Source organism: Neophocaena asiaeorientalis, unplaced genomic scaffold, assembly GCF_003031525.2.
Source record: "Neophocaena asiaeorientalis asiaeorientalis breed wild unplaced genomic scaffold, Neophocaena_asiaeorientalis_V1.1 scaffold30, whole genome shotgun sequence".
Taxonomy (NCBI): Eukaryota; Metazoa; Chordata; class Mammalia; order Artiodactyla; family Phocoenidae; genus Neophocaena; species Neophocaena asiaeorientalis.
The window spans coordinates 4,485,061-4,494,269 of NW_020174923.1; the positions used below are offsets into that span (position 1 = coordinate 4,485,061).

At 43.5% G+C, this 9,209-nt stretch overlaps 1 pseudogene; it reads left to right on the top strand.

The window, feature by feature from the left end:
• The first annotated feature begins 7,883 nt into the window (after positions 1–7,883).
• LOC112410557 (uncharacterized) lies at positions 7,884–8,094 on the top strand (annotated as a pseudogene).
• The last annotated feature ends 1,115 nt before the right edge of the window (positions 8,095–9,209 follow it).

The window sequence follows — 9,209 nt, forward strand, 5'->3', positions numbered from 1 at the left end:
GATGCTTGCCTGCCTTAGGTTTGCTCTGGTAGGTGAAGAGGCTAGAGACGAAAGTCACTGGTGTGACCAGGTGCCCCTTGATTATATGCAAATGTGGAGGCCCCTACTTTATCCACACAAAAAAAACCTCTGATGCTGGCTCCTGGAATTTTCTCTCAGGCCTTTACATTAAGTGTTCAGGGAGTGAAACTCCCTTTAAGGCTAGTTAAGACCCACCTCTCCCCTAGGGGGATTCCTTGCAGGTGGAAAGCTAGCAGAATAAAACAAAATGACCTTTCAAGACCTAGAAGATAAGCCTGTGGCAGCCCGTCCGCATTGCTCAGCCCTCGCCTGTACCAGTTGTAGCCTAGGAGCCAGATTGTCTTCTGATTTGCGTGTTTGCTCAGAAGAGCCACAGAAATGAGGTCTAGAAACATAGCTGGTGTTTGACTGAAGTCTCTGAGGTTTGAACCTGCCTTCCCCACCCAACCCCACTCCCGCAGTCCAGGTCCTGATGTGAGGTTGCACAGACTTGATCCCTTTTCCTTTGATATGGAACCTGTACCTATGCTGTGCTCTTAGCGCTAAAGAAAACAGCCCTTTTGGAATCGGATTTGCCTCCTGCCCTGGCTGCTGTTACTCTGCAAAGCACCGCTGCCACGATATTGCTGAAATTCAGGGTCGGTGTCGTGGCGGGGAATGGCAGGGGTCCTTTCTTCTTTGGGTTTGATACATGCTTCCTTCCTCTGTTCCTTGCAATCAACCGCTAGGAGAAGGAGGGAAGCAGGCAGGAGGGAGAGCGGGAGACTTCCGGAAATCTCTTTCCTCCCTTGCCTTTGCAGGTTGCCCGATAATGACCCTGGAGACTTCCACCTGCCCCCAGCGAAGGAATTGGTTACTCTCCCGGAGCCCTCCCAGGCATCGCCCCCTTGCTCACTTCCTCCTCTTCCTGTCCCCCAACCTCCACCCCTCCAGCCTCCTGTGGCTTCACAGCCAAGCTCCCCACCTCAGGAAGCAGCAGATGGAGCTTTGTAACAGTGAGCTTTCCACCCTTCACTCTAGGCATCACCCTCACCCCCAAACGCGCAGACTCAAGCAGTTGGTTTCCTGGAATCATTTGTGAATCTAGAAGTGTGAGGGTGGTTTTAAAGAGAGCAGGTAGCTTATTCTTTTTTCTGTCGATGAATAATATCCAGGTGTGCTAGGGGGAAAGGGCTTCTTAATGTGTATTTTAAAACTGATTTAGAATTGGTTTGTTTTTTTGTTTGTTTTTATTGGAGTATAACTGCTTTACCATGTTGTGTTAGTTTCTGCTGTACAACGAAGTGAATCAGCTATATGTAAACATATATCCCCTCCCTCTGGGACCTCCCTACCCCCTACCCGCTTCCCACCCATCTAGGTCATCACAGAGCACCGAGCTGAGCCCCCTGTGCTATACAGCAGGTTCTCACTAGCTATATGTTTTACACATGGTAGTGTATATATGTCAATCCCAGTCTCCCAGCTGATCCCACCCTCCCCCCACCCCAGTGTCCACATGTCTGCATCTCTATTCCTGCCCTGCAAATAGGTTCATCTGTTTTTAATATATAGTCTATCTTGCCCTGGGGTCAAACAGTCCAAACTCCAAACTTGGGGCTTCTGCAGTTTTTTAATACAGCAGGAGGGGGGACCCACCCACTGCCCCACTTGTCAGTTTTTCCAGCACAGGGTGATACAGCTTGTTTCCTCTTTGTCAATCTCTGCAGACTAACAGCAAAGGCTGGTGATGGCTCTGGAGTCTTCAGCCGACGTGCACACCTCTACCTGCAGCCTGTGGCTGGTGGGACACACCCCAAGCAAAAGCACTGGTATGTAGAGAAAGTTCGTTTCTTCCCTTTTGCTTATTTTATTGGAAGAATTATAATGGCTGGGAGACAGAAACACACCTGTGATGGCTGGGGACTTCTATTAGAGTACATGCTTGCGATGCTTATGATTTTCGTGAAATCAACCCCCTCGTTGCCAATTAATTTCGGTATCACAGATAATACCTCTAATCCTGGCCAGTTGTCTCACCAATATGTGTCATAAGGGGCCTGGGGCAAAAACCTGTAGATGGCCCAGCCTAACCACTACTTCTGCTGGAGAAAAACAACTCAAAGGGCATGTCCCACAGAGAGCAGGCCGCGGGTAGAGACAGACATAATTGCAGTCACTAAATTAACATGCACCTCTCAGCCAGAGACTAATCTAAGCCAGACCTCGTCGAATGCCAGGCCGTGAGTACATCACAACTGCAATTAAAAAGAAAAGAGAAGAATCACGCTTGCTTCCCAAACATGTATTTTTAACATGGCAGGTACTTCGTAATAATATGAGATACTAAGGCATCTGGAAGAAGCAAGAAAGGTGGTTTGGGTTAATCATCTTTGAAAGGCTAAAGGATTTGAAATGTATCTCCAGGGCCAAGCTCTGTGCATGCTCCCCTTTCTCTCTCTGACGTCAGCCACATCCATCCCACCTCTGTTGCTACATCTTGTTGCTACCCAGTCATGCATGGTCCCGCTGTATCTACCGCTTCATCTGGACTCTCCTGCTGATTTCTTTACTTGGTCCTCCTAGCCCTCCAAGTCTGCCTGACAGGCCAGAGTCCTTGGACCCTATGAGCCTGGGCTCTTCTCTTTCTAGGTTCTCTTAATGCCTATAAGGCCCACGATTCTAGACTACCTCCTAATGCTGACTGTTTCAAACTCACTTCCACCTGAAGGCAGAAATCCAGTCTAGGAATCCACAACAAATGTACTTTCTCAGTGGTAGGGTTATGAGTGACTTTGCCCCCTTACAATGAACATGCATTAAATTTGCATTCAAAACTCTTGCTATTATTATTTTTTTAGTTCACTTTCAAAATCCAATATCCAAACACACCAAACTTTGCTTCTCTTGACTTTTTAAACTCTTTTCCCATCCCACAACTCTGGATTCAGTAGTGCAATTTGTCTTCAAATGTGCCACTTGGGTTTTTTAAATCAAAGTGGATATGACAGATGCCTTGTGTCTCTACAGGTCAAATCACGGTACAGTGTTGCCAAGAATCCATTTCTATGGGTGCATACAAGGCCTGTTTTTCCGTTTTCTTTGTGCTAGGGACTACTACCTTGATAAAATTTAGGCCTTTGCCTGGCTAGGACCTAGTAACCCCTCCAGCCATATTACAATGAATTTTGAAAAACTTGGCCAAACAGTGGGCTGTATCAGAATTTTACCTTTTCAGAATAAATAGGGTATCAACAGGACTGTGGATAACATTTGATCACACAGAGAAACACATTGTAATGGGATTTTTTTTCTGTGTTAATATAATGCTTTAATAAAGACATTTGGCACATAAATAAGACTCTCATAGACCAAGCATTTTGAACAATGAGAGGATTAAGATCAGCCTATATGGGATATTAGCAAAAGTGTCTTTTCTAGCTTTGGTAAAACTCTTCTGTCTGTTTAGAGATAAATTCATAATTCTTAACTAAAAACCCTCCTGAAATAGATGTGGTGGAAAACATTCTGCCCCTGTTATGAGACTTTCCAAACAAGCTTAAAATTGCTCAGAAACAAAAGGCAGGAGGGAAAAGAAGGGACCATGTCTCCAGATAATGAGGTCCCGCCTTTGTGTTTTATCTGCAAACAGCACGGTTTGAAAAGTCTGGATCCCATTTCATTGGAACTGTACGTAAATGTAGTGCCTGGAATTCTCCCAAATGAATAAATTCTTTGCCGATAATTTTTAAGTGAAGAAAGATCAACGGGATAGGGGCATAAGAGAGGGTTACAGGCTGCAGGGTGTATGTGTCTGTGCGCGTGTGCGCACGTGTGTGTACACACACGTGCGCACACGTCCGGGTGGATTTGGGGTAAGAAAATGTAAATGAAAGAATGCAGACCCTCATCAAATGTGCCCATCGATGTGGAAATCCAGAAACATGAAGGGTGTGCATTTCTTTGCATTTAGCAGGACAGTTGGAAGAGTTGTGGACACAGTATTTTTCTTTATCTTTTTGATGTGCCATGCTGAATTCTGTCTCCCTTTCTTGGAAAACTCCAATAGATTTATTTCCTCTGAAAGAGCTCCTGCTGACTATTTGCTCATGTTAATTCCTACTCAGTTTTCCTATCCCATCCTGAGGACAGCAGCATAACAAACCTCCCTTCGTTGCATTGGCTTCACATCTTCTCTCTCTGTTTCTATAGGCTGGTTTCTCTCCCCTGGATGGTGGCCAAAATGACACCAATTTAGGGCTGGTAAGAGAATGCACTGTGGACCATTTCCCTCTTTAATTTTCCTCCATTTTGTGAGGTCTTCGTTTTTTAAATTAATTTTTATTGGAATATTGGGTTATTTTAATAAATTTATTTATTTTATTTTTAGCTACGTTGGGTCTTGGTTGTTGCGGCGAGCGGAGGCTGCTCTTCGTTGCTGTGCGTGGGTTCTCATTGCGGTGGCTTCTCTTGTTGCAGAACACAGGCTCTAGGCGGGCGGGCTTCAGTAGTTGTGGCTCGCAGGCTCTAGAGCACAGGCTCAGTAGTTGTGATGCACAGGCTTAGTTGGTCCGCGGCATGTGGGATCTTCCAGGACCAGGGCTCGAACCCGAGTCCCCTGCATTGGCAGGTGGATTCTTAACCACTGAGCCACCAGGGAAGCCCTGGAGTATAGTTGATTTACAATGTTATGTTAGTTTCTGCTGTACAGCAAGGTGAATTAGTTATACATATACATATATCCACTCTTTTTTACATTCTTTTCCCATACAGGTCATTACAGAGTACTGAGTAGAGTTCCCTGTGCTATACAGTAGATTCTTATTAGTTATCTATTTTATATATAATGGTGTGTATATGTAAACCCCCATCTCCCAATTTTATCCCTCCACCACCCCCCTTTTCCCCCTTGGTAACCATAAGTTTGTTTTCTACATCTGTGACTGACTCTTTCTGTTTTGTAAATAAGTTCATTTACTTATGAACTTTTTTTAGATTCCACATATAAGCGATATCATATGATATTTGTCTTTGTCTGACTTAACTTCACTCAGTATGACAATGTCTACGTCCATCCACGTCGCTGCAAATGGCATTATTTCATTCTTTTTTATGGCTGAGGTCTTGCTGAGCACCGTCTGCAACTTCTATAGTGATGGAGAGAACAAAAAGCTATGGGAGCCCCACATTTACACTCACGATCTCAGGATCAGATCGAGGTTACCGAAGGAGGAACTGAGTAATTTGTTTATGTAAATCTCTCCACCAAGTCTTGAAAAGTTCTGAAATGAACACACTTCTTATGGGGGCTTAAGGTTCATATTTCGCTTTTTTGTTTCAAAAATACAGGGAAAGGAGAAGGCCATTGAGTCTCCTCCTCCTTTGACCACTGGAAGTAAGGTAGAGAAAAAGAAAAAAAAAGTTAACAAAGAGAGGACACACATCCCTCCTCTTTCCTTGCCCTCTCCCCATCCATGGGCAAAATCTAATAAAGATGATTAAATTACATGTCTTTTCCTCCCATTGAAATCCACTGCATACTATTCAAATATTAGAAGTCAGGAAATAAGGCAGGACAAGATTCCTCAGGAAACCTTAGAAGGCAGCACAGGGGTCTGAGCTGGAGGTCTGCCTGGCCGGGCGGCTCTAATTAAGAAATCACCCTGCTGAGAAGAACTTAATCTAAATAAAATATAAAAAGGAATTCAGTGAAAACCATCACCTCCTCCCAACACACCTCAGGTCCAGCGCTTCCACCCCCTTCGGTCCTAAGAACTTCCTCTCCCAGTACTGGGGAGTTCGATGTGGTTTTATGTGCCCACGATACAATCAAGTATAAAGACAGCTCTTGAAGAGGGAGCTGAGTCTTGTGCCAGCCTCTTGCCGGTTGGCCAGACCTTCTCAGGGCCAGAGGCAGATATAGTCGATGTTATTTTGGTTTGGAGGGGGATAGAGGATGAGATTTGATCAAGGATTGATAAAACAGTTGGACATTCTAGCCCACTCGTCCAGCTTTCACACAGTGAACTGGGAATTCACAGTCCCTGTGTAGGGTGGCTGGGTTTTGCTGGCCTATCCATCAGCTGTTTTTGGTGGATCAGCCACTTGAGAGCAACTGGGTTTTGTTCAGTATCCTTGTTCCAGTTAGTTCTTTAAACTGTACTGAGTCAGCCTCAGACCTCTTCTCCATCCAGGCCCTGGGTTATCCCTCTGATAGTGGTCGACATTGTTTAGCCTCATTTCCACCTACACTGCATAGAAACCTGTGTTGTGTTCTTGCTGTTGACTCCTGTAAGTGTATTGTTCTCTTTACATGTCTCTGCCTTTGCATGGTCTGCCATGTCTGCCCACAGTAGTGATTCTTAAACTGTTAAAAACCTGCTGAAAGAGATGGACCCTCTCCCTAGGGGGAGAAAAAGCACATATGCATATAAACTTTCCCATTGGATGGTCAGTCTAATTATTTAGGCAATTCTCCTCCCTTTCCTTGCTCCATATTTTACACGGTCCTTATAGTATATAAGGAGAGAGGAAAAAATGGAAATAGAACTGTGAAAAGGTTGAAAAAAATGGAGAAGAGGAAAGAAAAAAGAGCAGAGGAAAGAGAGGTGATCAGAACACCCAAGCCAGATGCAGAGAAATGATTTCAAAAGAAAACGTCTGTTTTTCCCATCTCTAGTCATAAAGATTTTGACAAGGAGCTTGGCATTTATCAAAAAGGAAAACAAGAAAAACAGCAGTCATCTTCCTAAGGGCCCAACACTGTTGGAATTCAGTGACCTAATTCTGTACAAGGTTTGCAGGGAGAGATTGCCTCTCTTGTCTGAAATCTCAAGGCATCAGGACCACTGTTTTCTCAACAGCCCATGCTACACCACTATCAGAGGTCAGGCATAAAGAACAGAGGATCTGAGGGAAAGTCTGGATACTTTGCTTAGAAAACATATTTTTAAATGACTGTAGATTCTCATTCCGTATCTTACTGGTTGCTTATCTTAGCAGTTGTCAACTTTTCATTACTTTTGTAGACATTATATAATATCTTCTTCCCCTTCCCCAGTCACCAGCTGTTACCCAGTCTCATCCCAGAATGGGATGGGGGTTGGGTCAGCTTCAGCTGAATAACTTTCATGCTGACATTTGAAAGAACCAATTCCCAGCTATGGAACAAACCTAAATGTTCTACAATTATTGTAGAACCAAATCGATCTCAAGAAAAAAATCTGTGTCTCATTCTCAATGACATGTAAGCATGATTCATAGGAATGTAAGCTGATACAAACTTTCTGTAGGATAATGTGTCTCCAAGTTTTAGCATTCGTTGTCATAAATAAACAAGGCAAAGATTTCAAAAAAAAGAAGCAGTGACTATTAACCACCAAAATGATCTCATTCAACTTTGTTCTAGAAATATTTTAATAATTATTAATACTTAATAATATTTAATACTAAATGTGCCTTCAAACAGCATCAGAACTCAGTAAGTGGTGTTTGGATCTCAATATAAGACTGTGCTTGGCTGCAAAAAAGATGGATAAAATCCTGTGTTTGCCCTAAAAAAAGAAAAAGAAATCTAAAAGTTCAAAAGTCAAAACAAGTTGTTAGAATTTGTTAGTTACCTTAAGCTTAGATGTTCTTATCTGTAAAATGGGGACAATAATAGGGTTATTTTGAAGGTTAAATACGTGTAAAAGCCTCGATCTACTGCAAGGTTGATCAGCTTTAACACTATTGACATTTCAGGTGGGATGATTTTTCGTTGTGAGGGCCTGTCCTGTGCATCGTAGGATGTTTAGCAGTATCCTAGCTTCTACCGGCTAGATGCCAGTAGCAAACCACCTACGTGCCACCACACCTTCATTGTCACAATCAAAAATGTCTCCAGCTTTGTTCAGTGGCAGTATCGTAGCCAATGAGGTTTATCCGAGGTGCGATTATTGCTAATTGAAAAATGTCTCCAGACATTTCCAAATGTCCCCAAGGGGCCAAAATACCCCTGGTTGAGAACCGCTATTCTAGTGCTTGGCCTCTAGTGATTGTTCCATAAATATCAGATGTTATTATTTATTTATTTGTTGGCTGTGCCTCGCGGCACGTGGGATCCTAGCTCCCCCACCAGGGACCAAACCCGCCAACCCGTACCCCCTGAGTGGAAGTGCAGCAACTTAACCACTGGACTTCCAGGGAAGTCCCCAGATGTTATTTTTATTATCGTTAAAATTATTACTAACAGCAGCATCACCCTGCTGTGATGACAGCTCCTTTCTCTCACTGAATTTTTTTAAATAATACTGCATTTCTGCATCCTTTCAAGAGAAGGAGCTGAAAAAGGGCAAAAGGTCCTTAATTTGACAGCAGTCCGACAGGAAACCTACAATCCCCTGAGATGTCTCCTTTCCTGGAAGGAAAAAGGGCCGCCCTTTTGTTCAGCTCTAGAAATTAGGTACGTTTCTCAGGCTCAGAGTTTGTGAGATGCTACAGGTTCTTCCATTGGCATACATTTTCCAGCTGCCGGCACTACTGGTTTGGTTGGCTCCTGAAGCTGCTTTTGGAGATTTCCAAGGGTACCACCACCTGAGAAAGGAAGGAAAGAGGTGCCGAGAAGGAGAAGTCTTCGACAGGACTTCCTCCCTTTGCTGCTTTTCGTGGTTTTGTGCTTGTTTGGGTTTACAAGTGTGTTCTTTTGCCCAAATTGTTCTTGCGTCTTCTAACAGTGTTTGCTTTAGGTGTTTTGATACCGCGCTGTTTTGAAGGTACTAATGTTTTTCATGGCATGTCTTGTGTTAAGTGTACACACTGAGAGGTAAGTGCTGGTGACTGACAGTGTTCCTCCAAGTCTTTAACAAAATAACTGCTAACAGTAGAGAAAAGTGAAAAGAGTTCTAGGGGTCTGGGAGTGGCAAGCTGAAAATACGAAATTTCTCTCCACCTGTTAGTTGTATCTTTGGAATATGTGCACGTTACTTTCTACGCTAAAATGTTTTTTCACTTGTTTCAAAATGTGTATGTGGACTCTCCACGTTGGGCCCTGTATATCCGGTGGCTTTTCCTACTCCCCTTTTGAAAGTATGCATGATGCACTTGTAAAGGAAAGATCACGACCTTGCAATCTGATAGACCTACACAAAAATTTGTTTTAATAAAGAAAACTGTCAGCCTAGCAAGCACTCAGATCCTACATTTGTTGCTTTTTTATTCTTCCCCTTCCT